This window comes from Phacochoerus africanus, chromosome 12, assembly GCF_016906955.1.
Source record: "Phacochoerus africanus isolate WHEZ1 chromosome 12, ROS_Pafr_v1, whole genome shotgun sequence".
NCBI classification, from domain to species: Eukaryota; Metazoa; Chordata; class Mammalia; order Artiodactyla; family Suidae; genus Phacochoerus; species Phacochoerus africanus.
Window position 1 is genome coordinate 2822674 of NC_062555.1, and position 11916 is coordinate 2834589.

Genomic DNA, 11916 nt, shown 5'->3' on the forward strand with positions numbered 1-11916 from the left:
CCTGGAGAGAAAGTTTCTGGGAACAGAACCCCATTTTCCACCTCGGGGACCAGTGTGCCTTGAGCCACACTCTGCAATGGTCTGTAATGGACACAGTTACCCCCGGTTTTGCTTTGTTTAATATGATTCCCCTTGAGACACTCGGCAGCTCTTTCTCATTCTAGGGGGACATGGTTGCTCTAGGATGACTCCTCTCCCTGCAGGTCCCCGGCCAGGCCAGGGACGGGGACTACACCGTGGCCTTGTCTGGAGTGAAGGTTACCAGAAAGTCAACAACCTCTCCTGGCCGCTGGCCCTCTCCTTCCCCCAACAGGGCTGAGCCGCTCACCTCCACGGCACCCCAGAGTCTGCGCTCACCCACTGCCCACTACCCCAGCTGGCTTCAGAGCTGGAGTCTGACACCTGCGCCCTGCGGTGGCGGCCAGACATCCCTCTTCAGTAAGGAAACTTCGGGAACCGCTCAGAGGCAAGCGCCCAGCTCCGTTGCGCCTACGCAGCCCATGAAAGGACTTAGCTTGGTTCTGGGAGGGGGTCCCCATGCTTCCCGCGGGCCAAGGGTGTGGGTGTGGAGGGGAGGTGGGGCCGAGTGGGGCGGCGGGCCCACTCCTTTATTCCTGGCCAGCAGCTCTGCTGACTTGGACCAGATGTGCTGCTGAAAGGTCGCTCCTCTGAGGTGAGGGCAGGAGCCTGGAGGGAGCCTGCTCTGGGGCTGCGCTGGGCGCTGCTGCTATTGGTCTGGATGTGGCGTCCGTGGGCTGAGCTTAGCCCCTCCCCTGCCTTGCAAGCCCAGCTTGGTATCCGGAGCGGGGATTCCGGGATTCCGGAGCAGGGGCGCGGGGTCAGCTCCCCCTCCAGTGGGGGCTGGGTGAGCCACAGGCCTCTCCGAGCCAGGGCTGAGGGCTAATGGCACACTCTAGCTCTCCTGGCAGTTCCCCAGAAGCAGTGTTCTGCAGAAGCTGCAGGTGTCTGCGCCGGGATAACCCCGCCATGAGAGGCCCGGCCAGCCCAGCTCCCCGCGGGCCACAAAGCCAGGATCCGCACAGAGGCTAAGGTGGCAGGGGGGAGTGGGTGGAGGAGGAGGGGCGGGTCTGCGGGGGGGAGGTGGCTGGAGGGGGACGCTGGGCGAGGAGGGGGCGGGTGCAGCGGAGTCATCCCACCTAGGAGCCCGGGACCCCATTGCCGTCACAGCAGGTCGCCTGGGCCGTCTGGGTGGGAGCCAGCGAGCAGACGCGTTGGCTGTGAGACCCGCGACACAGCACCAGGCAGCTGCCCTTCGAAGGTGACCGCCCTCCTGGGGCGAGGGGCGGGAGGGCCAGGCCACAGCTCTGGGTTTGGTCTCCGCTGGGAATGGGAAAGGGGGAGGGGAGATGGAACCCGCTACTTTATGGTGAGACTCCTGTCTGGTGACGATCTGGGGTACTTTGGGGAGCGGCCATCTCTCTCCGATTCTCTCCGGCCCCCGGTGGCTCTGCCCCTCTGGCTCCGTCTGTGTCAGTGCCTGTCTCAGATTCTGTCTCTCCCTCTCTCGCCCCCTCGGTCTATGTCAGTCTGGCGCACTCTGTCGCCCAGTCGCCGGTGAGGGCTGGCTCTTCTGCTCTCCCTGCTTGCTCTCGGTCCATCAAGGGTGCGCACAGCTCACCAGCTCGCTCGGCCCAGAAGCGGGAAGTCTACCTGCTGCCAGCCGGCTTCCCAAGCCTCCGGGGCTCCACCTGCAGCCCTCAGGCGAGCTCCATCCTCTCGTGCCCAGCGGCGCTAGGTCACCACGCTATCGCCTCTCTCACCAGCTGCGCACCGTCTAGGCGGGCCGCCTGCCACCAGGGGCGCCAATCACCTTCCCGCTGCGCTCGGAACCGCCAAGGTGAGTGCCCCCTTGCCCCTTCCGGCCCTCCCGCCGCTCCCCGGCTGCCCCGGTTGGACTTGGCTGGAGAGACCGGGCGACCACAGCGAAGCCCGCCTGCGGCCGCTTTCCCTTTCTAAGAGTGGCCAGAGGGCCCTGTAGGCCACTTGGGTGGCCGCCGCACTTCCGCCGCCCCCAGCCCCTTGCCGGCCGGAGGAACTCGGCGTTTTGGATCTCAGGGCTAGGGGGTCGCGGGCAGGGCAGCGCGGCTTCCCCTTTAAGGCCGGAGCCGCTCATCGCCGTGAGTGTGAGGGTGTGTGAGTGTGTGGCGTGCGTGTCTCCTCCTCCCCGAGTGACACTGCAGTGAGAAATGCCTATCAGTAACTTAAACCCCCCAAACTCCACCTTCGTGGCCCGCGGTGCAGAGACGGGTGGTGGGAATGAGCTAGCAGATTGAGGCCGACTCTGCAGCACCGAGGGCATGAACTTGGCCCTGAGCTGAAGCAGCCAGCAGTAGGCAGGTGCAGGGGCACTGGCCGCTAGCCAGGGGGTTGATCTGCAGCTGGGCCGGGCCACATGGAGGGCCCCGGAGGCCAGGTTGCCCGCGCCCATAGCTGCCCACCCCTCGGGCACTGCCCCCGCCGCTGTCGCCGCCGCCGCCGCTGCCGCTGCCATGGGAGCGCCACAGCACTGTAAGGCTGAAGGCGGGAGCGGGAGGTCTGAATGCTCTGGGGGCTCCGGGGTGCACTTGTGGCCCCCACTTGTGGTCACTGTTGTGGACGAGCAGAGGCCCTGGGGTACTGAGATCCGGGGGAACCCAAACATTGCGCTGAGCACACAGCCCACCTGGCGCTTCATGCGGTCGCCCCCTTCCTGGACTGGCTGGGCTGAGCTGAGCACAGCTCGCATTGCCAGGGACTGTGGTCTCTGCCTGCACTGGGGCGCCCGCTGGGTGTCTGGAATCCGGCGGGGCAGTCAAGTACCAAGGGAAGAAGGCAGAGGGGCGTGGTGCCACGCGGGCTCCCCCCAGCCGCGCCCAGCTACCGGGAGGTTCCCGCTCCGTCCAGGCTCAACTCGGCTGCTTGCAGCCTGGATGCCACCGGCGACGCTGCCTTCGCATACCAGCTCTCTGAGCCCAGGCAAGTCGGCCATGGGCGCTGGGAACAGGATACCCACCCCCCCCAACCCGTAACCTGTTTGCCTTCGCCGAGCAAGAGCATGGAGTGTGCGCTCGCCGAGTTCGCTGCCTTTCGCTCCCCTTCCTGCCAAATTCTCTTCTGGAGATCGGCCCTGAGCAGAGGTGGCTGCCCGAGGCAGCCCCGACTGGGCTCCGACCTAGAGCTCCCGGCGCCCCAGCGCCCCGAGCTCCCAGGCCTCAGAGCAGCGGCAGAGCCTGGCGCCAGGCATCAGCAAGGGTGGGTGGGAAGCCCCCCAGAGCGCTGCCAAATACTTTTCATAGCCAGTTGACTAGGCCAGGTTCTGTCCCAATGCAGCGTGTCCGAAGCCGCTTGGAAAGCTGGCCATACCATCTGATTTGATAGTGATTAAATGCGGGCTGAGCAGACACTAATAGGATTAGCTTGCAGAAAACTGTCCTGAAGTCGTCAGATCCTGAGCAAACAAACGCATCCCTGGCCGGGGGCTTCACTCTGCCAAGATCATGCAGCTGGGTGCAGCCCAGCAGGGCACCCCGAGTGTGGGTGTGTGCAAGGGCGGGAGCACAGGATGGCTGGGTGATGCGAAGCGATTCCACTTGCTGGGGCGGCTTTTCATTGTTTGGCAGCAGAAGGAATCACCTCCCTCCCTCCTTCCCAAGGCGCTGTCCCCAGGGTGAATGTGCCATTTGTGGGTACCGGACCGAGGACAGCCCTGGGACATTGTGAGGGCTAGCGAGCCGAGTGTATGAAAGGGACAAAGACACAAAGTCTCAATGAGCCTGAGCAATTTGGAAAGAGTTGGCTGGGAAGGGACCCTGGGTCTCCCGGGGGAGACCCCCCCCTCGCGGATTACGCAGCCCCAGCCGGCTGGGGCCCTGGAGTCCGGGTCATCCTCTTCCCAGGCTTCGGTGAGCCGACGGGCGGCATCGCAGCAGGGCAGCCCAGCCCTCCGTGGGTGCAGGCCGCCGCCCGGGTGACAATGGGCCGGGTAGGGTAGGTCGAGGACCCGCCGGGGGCTTCTCAGCCGCCCCCGCCTCTTGGGGCTCCTGGAGGCCGCACAGCTTCTTCTCCACCCCACCTCTTCTCGTCTTTATAGATTTCCTCCTCCCTCCAACCCCCGCCGCCGCTACCGCTGACAATCCGCTTTATAAAAAGCCCCTTTTTATCCCCAGAGGCTGTAGAGAGGGAAGGGGAAAGGGATGCAGAAGTTGGGGGTGGGGGCAGCTGCCTCCCAGTGGCTTCCAGAGGCTCAGAACAGGAGGGCCGGTGTAGGCGGTGGGTGAGGGCGCCGGGTTTCAAAGCCCCTCCCCAGGAACCAGGAAAGGAGTGGGGAACCCCCGGCTCCTGGCGCCAGTAGCGCACCCGGCCGGCAGGCACTGGACACTCCGGGCCGCGAGGTCCGTACGGCTGGGTGGGCGGCTGGTCTAGCGGGCAGGCGCAGAGGCCAGAGGCGGCGCACGCTTGGCGGAGTGGGCAGACACCACTGGCCGCTGCGCTCGGCCGGGCGCAGGCATAGGGGGCGCCCTTTCCTCGGTTTCACTTTGCAGCCCGCGCCCTTGCCGCCTGGACTCTGGGCGGCTGTCGTGCCTGCAGGGGGCAGAGACGATGGCTGGGATGACGAAAGCGACTCTGATGCTTTCACCACCCCGCGGCTGCACTCCTCACTCCCCGGGCCCTCCTGCCGCCCCCAGCCCCCTAGTCAGGGGCTCCAACGCACCGCTGGGCTCCTGTGTTTGGGCAGAGGGAGGAAGGGAGTCGGAGCTACCACCTCTGAGGTTCCTGCAGCCTGGGCAGGCAGTGGGGATGAGGATGACCCTCCGGACCTTGTGCCAGGCTGCTGCCGCTGCACGGGTCCAAGGCCTGGCATTTGGGGGTGTCCAGGACCCATGGGTTCCCAGCATTAACTGGCATGAGGATTCAGCCTACCCCCACCCCTTACACCTGCCCTGCCCCCCAAACTCAAGGGAACTCTGACATGGGCTGAGGAATGTTAAACTTGTTTGGAGTAACCATTAGCCAGCCCATTGGCCTGGCAGGTCACGCCCCCGCCCCCCAGAGCTGTCTGCCTCTCTTCCTATAAAGTTTGTTCAGAAAGGGAATACCTTCCTGAAGAAAACTTGACAAATAAGGAGAAGTGGGCGGGGCCCAAACTCGGCGGTAGGTCTCCAGAGCAAAGTCAGATTCCTCCCACCTCTCGCAGCCTCCAACCCCCTTCCCATTGAATCTCAGAATCAGTGTGCCTTTTCACAGATTTTTCCTCTACTCCACTCTCCTCCGATCTCTGGAGGTTATCTGTAAATGTTGGTCAAACAAACACTTGTTCTCTGGAGTTTGGAATAGGAGAAGCATTCACTCCCCCCACTCACCTAATTTACACATCCCAAATGCATCTAAAACAACAAGAAAATACTCAAAGGGTAAACCACGGGGTCTACCTGCTCCTCCCTCTTTGTGCTTCCCTTCTGGAACAAGATCATTGGAAAATAAAGCTGCTGATGTGCGAGATGGGACGTATGGTGCCTCCATAAGAGAGAGGCTGAAATGGCTTTGAACCTGCTGGACAGACCAGCTGTTTGCTGCCAGCCAGAGAAGCTAATCAGCGTCTTCCCCTTAAAGGAACAGTCCTCTTTTCTCTTGGTGACCAGTTTGCATATTTAATAAGATATTCTCCAGAGGAGAAACATGATGGGCTCCTATATTGCTTGATGCTTTGGTGGTTTTCCAAAGCTGGTCCCCTGCCCTGAGGGCTGCCTCCACCTCTGCCCCAGTGCATGCCTCTCCTTTGAGTGTGTTTCCTTCAACACTGATGTGCAAATGTTGCTCAGAGTGGAACTTGGGAAAGAGGTAGGAAAAGGGAAAGAGAGCAGTGCTGAGAGATTCCCAGATGGCCAGGAGGAAGCCTCGGTTTTGTTGGTACTGGCTTTAGAAACACTAGCAGTTCTCTCCCCACCCTTTAAAAATACCGCACAGAGCTGCAGCTATCTCTTGTAAGATATTTCCTTAAAAATCATCGTCTTCTGGCTGCTGTGACTATTTTCAGTTTTCCTTCACTACAATGTGGGGGAAAAAAAAAACATTTTGGCATTGGAAAAAGGAAGGTTTGAGGAGATACGAGGAAATTCCATGTTTGGAAATCATTAGCAAAGGGTGACTTTGTCTGTTTTCCTGCCACTTACGCTGACAGTGACACAGTTGTGTGGGTTGAAACAGGAATGTCATTGAATTTTTATGCTCAACCAGGAAATAGCCTGTTACTGGAGTGGGGGCAGGGGGCTATACCTTCACTGCATCTTAAGGTAGGGGGTTTAGGTTGTTGATTCTTTTTGGAAGGAAAGGGATTTTTGTCAAGCTTGGCCAGCACATTTCATATCATTTTTTCCCCCTTTTAAGAGGATCACCTAGAGGCTTAAAATGCACCTGTTAATAGATTATCCCCAGGAAACTCAATTGCTGTCTAGGCTTATGAAATGGGCAGAAACTGATCTCAGGCAAGTGGTTCTTCTGACAATAGTTGGGCTTCTCCCCTTCTTTAAAGGGGCTTCCTATATGCAGTCAACTTTTTTTTTAAGATTCTGACTTCTTTTTCCTGCAGCAATCCCTTGGAGAGATAATTAGCCCTGAAGCTGGGAAACTTGCCTTCTAGAACATTCTCCCCACTGATGAGAGAACTGATCCTGGGCAAGTCCATCCTCCTTCCATGACCTCAGAGTCCAAGTCCCTTCCAACTCTAAAATACAGTGACTTGTGAATGAAATAGTCATTTTCTGGGAAACCAAAATGCTTTTGGGGACAACAGCTAGACAACTAAAGAAATTAGACTGAGGTTTTGAGGGGCAGGGAGAAGCAGGAGGAGTGAAAAATGCCAGAGAGCCAATCCAAACAACAGAAAAGGTGAGGTGTTCTTTCTCCATGGCTGTTACCCATGTCAGCTTCTATCCCAGATTCTGTCCCAGTGGCCCCCAGGCTAGGGGTCTAACTGGAGCTACAGCTCAGATCCCATGTTGCTGTGGTATAGGCCGGCAGCTGTGACTCTGATTGGACCCCTAGCCAGTTGGAACCTCCATGTGCCATGAGTGTGGCTGTAAAAAAAAAAAAACTGTGTGTGTGTGTGTGTGTGTGTGTGTGTGTATATATATATATATATATATATATATATATATGGGGGGTATGTGTTATATACATATATATATATATATAATTTGATTGTCATCAGTACATAGTGTCTGTAGATGTATTTGACTTGACCTTTTGTGTCTTCAAGATCAAAGTAAACTAGTCTTTTCTTTTTTTGCTTTTTTTTTTGCTTTTTTTTTTTTTTTTTTTTTTGCTTTGTAGGGCCACACCTGTGGCATATGGAAGTTTCCAGGCCAGGGGTCAAATCAAAACTGAAGCTGCCAGCCATAGGCACAGCCACAGCCACACCGGATCTGAGCTGTAACTGCAACCTTCACCACATCTCCACATCCAGCAACACTGGATCCTTAAGCCCCTGAGCAAGGCCAAGGATTGAACTTGCATTCTCACAGACAGTATGTCATGTTCCTAACACACTGAGCCACAATGTAAACTCCCAAGGTAAACTAGTCTTAATTAATATATGTTTAGAAAAGTATTTGTTAGGAAATTCTGTGGAGTTCCCACCATGGCTCAGTGGTAATGATCCTGACTAGTATCCACGAGGACATGGGTTTGATCCCTGGCTTCACTCAGTGGGTTAAGAATCCAGCTTTGCCATGAACTGTGGTGTAGGTTGCATCCCCGGCCTTCTGGCTTAGCAAAGACACCCACTCCAGGGGTCTGGTGGAGAGGTTGGCTGCATGAGAACAACAAAGTTAACAGAACGACAAGTTATAGTCTTAGCAATAAAAAAAAAAAAAATCATTCCAGGGGTTTCCCTTGTGGTTCAGTGGAAACGAATCCGACTAGCATCCATGAGGATACAGTTTTGATCCCTGGCCTCACTCAGTGGGTTAAGGATCTAGCCTTGCTGTGAGCCATGATGTAGGTGCAGACTTGGCTTAGATCCTGCTTTGCTATGGCTGTGGCATAGGCCACCAGCTGTAGGTCTGATTTGGATTTGCCCCTAGCCTGGGAACCTACTTACACCATGGGTGCAGCCCTAAAAAGCAAAAAAAAAGAAAAAATTAAAAATTTTTCATTTTTGAAATCTTATTAAAGAATGATAAACTACTGGCATTAGTAATTTAATGTAAATGAGAGACATAATGAAGGTGGAATATTCCTATATAAAATCAAGTATTTTAATCGCCTCTGAAGCTTATTATGAGACAAAATTATATAAAAGATGCTAAACATCCTATTCATCATAGAGTGACTTCTCAATAAATGTTAGCTGCATCAGTAACACTACTGAACTATTCAAAACAAAAGATATACTGGAAGGTCATATTTACTTTTATTTATTTTTATTGTAGGGGTGCCACACCTGCAGCATGAGAGTTCCTGGGCCAAGGATTGAACCCATACCATAGCAGTGACCAGAAACACACAAGTCACAAACTGGATCTTTAACCCACCAAGCCACCGGGGAACTACTGGAAGGTCATATTTAAATAAACCAGCAAAATAGTACATTCTGTGGGTTATTTTTTAACATCTACACAAAACATAAATATATGTTACAGGCATATAAATGTATCCATATCAGTATTTAGGAAAAGACTCAGAAGAACAAATGACAAAATGCTAACCTCTGGGAAGATGGGACCATGATGGTCAAAGGGAAATTTAATTTGATTCATAATGCTTTTCTTTAAAAAGTATTTTGTCATGGGTGTGGCCCCAAAAGAGATAAAAGACAAAAATAGTATTTACATATCCCTTCTATAAACAAAATTAACTTTTAAAAAAAGAAAGTAGAAAATGTATTTACACCAAATATCATCTTAGTAAGTCTCTTCAATTTCACAGTTGATTTCAGTATTACATGACAGAGATTACTTTTATTTTTAGTCAGTGTCCAAATGAGGTCTAAACCTCCTTTTCTTCAGCGAGAGCATTCAAGCTTTATGTTACAGACGGCTTTCAATAATCTTCCTCACAATATTCCTAATTGCTATACTGAAAATCCCTGCCTGCATAAAAAGGGGGAAAAAAACATTTTCTTACCATTTTATTAAGTTTTAAAACCACTCGGTGTATTTAATCTAGGTGCAAGGAGGCTTTCAAAGTCCAGGAAGCCATAAATCAAATGAGTTTTCCATAAGAAGATTACCTTTTCCCCTTGAATTTTCTGTGAGTTTGTATTCCGTAAACCATATATAGAACACAAAGTCATTGATACTTCTTAAGGCCAAAGGGTTGCCTATTTAAAATCATCATAACAATTTCAAATGTCTTGAGGGTTGCTCTAATTAAAAACTTCTCCTCCTAGGCTCTTCCAAACTTATAACTTTTATCTGTACCATTTTGATGATGGTTTCAAAATTCTAACTTTCTTTCTAGTTCACAGGCATAACTTTGACTTTCTCATCCCATTCTTTTTCCTTCAGATCACCTATATGTGAGCCTATCAATTGTGGGCAAAGCAAATCACAAAAGCTCTTATTAACTCCCTAGAGCAGCAAATATCAGGCCTCCTGTGGTTCAGACACAGAGGGAAGCCACATGGGCCAGGCCCAAGTGGCCTGTGCCCCTGCAATTTGGAAATTCAGCTTAGAAATTAAAGACCTCTGATGCTGTAAAAAGGGACTGACATTTCAACAGATGACAGATAGAGAAAGGAGCCTCTGATCTGGCCAACAGGATGTCAGGCTGGACAGGAAATCCCCACCTCCTCCAACACTGTGGACTCAGTGTCTGTGGGATAAGCAGTGCAGTCTCAGATATATTTATAATTCAAGAAATCCCTTCTGGGTAAAGGACTGGGGACAGTATTTGGTCAAAAAGTATCTTCCTATAATTTCTTTTTTTTCTTTTTTTTTGGGGGGGGGAGGGTGCTGCACCTGTGGCATATGGAAGTTCCCAGGCCAGAGGTTGAATTGGAGCTGCGGTTGCTGGCCTATGCCCCAGCCTCAGCAATGCCAGATCTGAGCCACGTCCATGATCTGCACCACAGCTCATGGCAATGCTACTTCCTTAACCCACTGCCACTGAGCAAGGCCAGGGATTAAACCCATGTTCTCATGGCTGCTAGTCAGGTTTGTTACCACTAAACAACCATGGGAACTCCACTTCCTATAATTCCAAATCTAAAATTCTATCACTAATTTGTAGCTAGCATAAGGGCAATTTCAACAACAAAAATCATATAGAGCTTCATTCCTAGACAACAAAAAGCACATGTATGAACAATTTTTTCTCCCAATACTCAGCTATGGATTCATTAATATGAAGATACTGGATCTGCCAAGACTGCAACAGTGGTTCCTCCAGTAGTTGACTCTCTTGATTCTAAAAGCCTCAACCTAGCATGGTGGTAACAAACAGGAACTATGGGGCCAAATCTCAGACCACAAGTGTGCTGGGCCTCAGCTTCTTGGCTAATATTAATACTTCCTTACAGGACTATTGTCAAAGATTACATAAGTTGTTATGTGTAAAGCACAAGACTGCCTGACACAGAGTAAAGCACTGCACAAGTCTTGGCTATTATTATTAGCTTCAACATCAGAAATGTGTAGCTCTATAGAGTTCCCATCATGGCTAAGTGGTAACGAACCTGACTAGGATCCAAAAGGATGCTGGGTTAATCCATGGCCTTGCTTAAGGATTTGGCACTGCAGTGACTTGTGGTGTAGGTCATATACTCGACTCGGATCCAGCATTGCTGTGGCTGTGGCATAGGCTGTCAGCTATAGCTCTGATTTGACCCCTAGCCTGGGAACTTCTATATGCTGTGGGTGTTACCCTAAAAAGATTTTTAAAAAGGAAAAAAAAAGAAAAGAAATGTGTAGCTCTGGGACCAGAGTGTGAAGCACACCTGATGACAACCACTGAAGGAACAGGTACCTTGAGACTGCCTCGTGTTTGAGTCACCTGCATCACTCTCTCCTGTGCATTCTAATCACTGATGTCTTTCTGTGTGCCTCCATGGACCTGTGCTCTGCATACCTGGTTACACATCCCACTCTGGACCCTAAGTGTCTCAACAGGGGCTCTATCAGCTCACCTTGTAGTCTCAACATCTAGCACAGTATCTTACATAGTGTAGCTGCTCTACAAAAACTCAATAGATGGACCTAGAGATGATCATATTAAGCGAACCAAGTCAGAGAAAAACAAATATCCTATGATATAATTTATATGTGGAATAAAAATGACACAAAAGAACTTATTTATAAACCAGAAACCAACTCACAGATTCCAAAATCAACCTTATGGCTACCAAAGGGGAAACGTGAGAGGGGAGGAATAAATTAGGAGTTTGGGATTAACATGTATACACTACTATGTATAAAAGAGATAACTAACAAGGTCCTACTGTATAGCACAGGGAAATCTACTCAATATTCTGTAATAACCTATAGGGGAAAAGAATCTGAGAAAGAATATCTATGTATACATGTATAACAGTAACTTTGCTGTACTCCTGAAACTAACACCACTTTGAAAGTCAACTAGACTCCAATAAAACCTTTTTTATTAAAGTACAGTGGATTTAGAATGTTTCTTCAATCTCTGTTGTACAACAAAGTATACCCAATCAAACACAGTTCCCTGTGCTGTATGATATGGCCCCATTATTTAATTGAAACATAGTAAGTATGAGCCATTTATCTGTCTGCTTCATTTAAGTTCGGTTCCTAAGAGGCTAATGAATGCTGGTCGAAGCATCTCTGAAAGGGCCCAGCATACAGTGGCACTTAATAAACACCTGCCACCTCTCTTTTTTACTCATGTTTTGACTTTGTTTTGCACTTTTTTTTCAACTTATGGGTGGCATGGCTTTCTTTCCTGAAA

The 11916-nt window shown here is 51.5% G+C and overlaps 1 long non-coding RNA gene across 3 annotated transcripts; it reads left to right on the top strand.

Moving 5' to 3' along the window:
* The first annotated feature begins 673 nt into the window (after window positions 1–673).
* LOC125112891 (uncharacterized) lies at window positions 674–8464 on the top strand. Of its 3 annotated transcripts, none has more exons than XR_007131290.1 (4): window positions 674–1051; window positions 1189–1279; window positions 1548–1858; window positions 6587–6997. It is a non-coding gene; the product is annotated as an uncharacterized LOC125112891 (long non-coding RNA). The 3 variants fall into 3 exon arrangements; XR_007131288.1 differs by lacking the exon at window positions 6587–6997 and adding an exon at window positions 8430–8464 and having other exon boundaries at window positions 677–1051; XR_007131289.1 differs by lacking the exon at window positions 6587–6997 and adding an exon at window positions 8430–8464 and having other exon boundaries at window positions 678–1051; window positions 1192–1279.
* Window positions 8465–11916: the final 3452 nt, after the last annotated feature.